Source organism: Ornithodoros turicata, chromosome 2 (assembly GCF_037126465.1).
Source record: "Ornithodoros turicata isolate Travis chromosome 2, ASM3712646v1, whole genome shotgun sequence".
In the NCBI taxonomy this organism is placed as follows: Eukaryota; Metazoa; Arthropoda; class Arachnida; order Ixodida; family Argasidae; genus Ornithodoros; species Ornithodoros turicata.
This window is the reverse complement of record NC_088202.1, coordinates 32595229-32596609: the sequence shown is the minus strand read 5'-3', so window position 1 is coordinate 32596609 and position 1381 is coordinate 32595229. Positions and strand designations below refer to the sequence as shown.

At 44.8% G+C, this 1381-nt stretch overlaps 1 non-coding gene across 1 annotated transcript; it reads left to right on the top strand.

The window, feature by feature from the left end:
* The first annotated feature begins 696 nt into the window (after positions 1 to 696).
* Positions 697 to 860, top strand: LOC135386469 (U1 spliceosomal RNA). Its single transcript, XR_010420675.1, has one exon. It is a non-coding gene; the product is annotated as a U1 spliceosomal RNA (small nuclear RNA).
* The last annotated feature ends 521 nt before the right edge of the window (positions 861 to 1381 follow it).

The window sequence follows — 1381 nt, the reverse complement described above, 5'->3', positions numbered from 1 at the left end:
ACCCATTACAATTAGGCGCAAATCGAAACCAACGTCCGCTATCTTGCAGCGCAAAGTAACTCCAGCCGTTCGAAAATTCTCGCGCAAGCTTGGCTACTCCAGGGTCATGTGATGCTACGTCATACCCAGCTCGCGGGTTCCTCGGGTTGAATAAAGAAAACACAAAGCTCATTTGCATCGCAAGAGATTTTTCGTAAGCGTAGAAGTAATTTCTTCTAATGGTGGAGCTGATCGCTAAGGTTTGTAACAATCATCTTCTCGAAATCTTACTGCGGATTGACGCGCATTGGCAAATTCAATTCTTGTAATTCATGGTTTTCGGCGGTTTCGAGAACAAGCTGACGTTCAAATTTCCGCGCCGATTCCGCGTCAGTCCTGTGACTCCGCTAGGTTACGCCTGCGACACCTAGATGGCGTTGCACCAAGCCTCGCAACGCGCAGCGGAGACAGCAGGGGAGCGACTTCAGCAGAGAACGGGCTTTGCGGGAAAGATATATATTCGTTACTACATTGTTCCTTAGAAGTGTAACACTCCTGATAAGAAAACGGCAGTCAGAGTTGCTTCTAATACAAATCCGTTGAATAAGTGTGAAGTACCATTTATAAGTGTCCATAATTATAAGAACTAAGCAGCCAAACACCCTTATAAAGTTATGCAACGTGCTGCACGGCTCCCATTTCGACACTAAACAAATCATACTTACCTGGTGCCGGGGCAACCCTGATCAGCGAGGGGGTTCCCCCAGGGCGAGGCCTAGCCATTGCACTGCGGCTGGGTTGACCCCTGCCACTACCCCAAACAGGGGCAGATGGGGCATGTAATTTTTGGTAGTGGGGGACTGCGTACGCGCTATCCCCCTCATAAAAATCAAAAATAAGAAACAGGACAACGGTGATACATCACATCAAACCTGTAGGGTAAACATGACACAGAAGGCCCATTCACCCCATACAGACACCTAAGATATTAATTGGCTTTTATTTCTTGTGGTAGCTCACAGTGAAGTCTGTATTTTTAATGCTTAACAGAGACTTGTGGTTATCTGCTCCGGTGGAACGACTTTCCATTGTAAACCAAGTGCTCCGGTCGAACGACGCGCACTTGAGAAGTGTTTTTTGGAAAAGAATGGTCAAAGTCAAATTGTGTGTAAACATCTATTGTGTAATAGCACAGGACGTTTAGATGTTCAAATAAATGTTGCACGTGCGTTTGTCTTCCCTAAAGGCAAGTTACTTGCCTTATGAAAGGTAGAATTCCAGGAGAATTTTGCTTCAAGAAAATTTAGAAATGTAGAACTTGCCTTCAGATAAGACCAACGACGGCCGTATTACCAACGTATATTACTACGTATATAACGGTATATTACATATACATTTATTT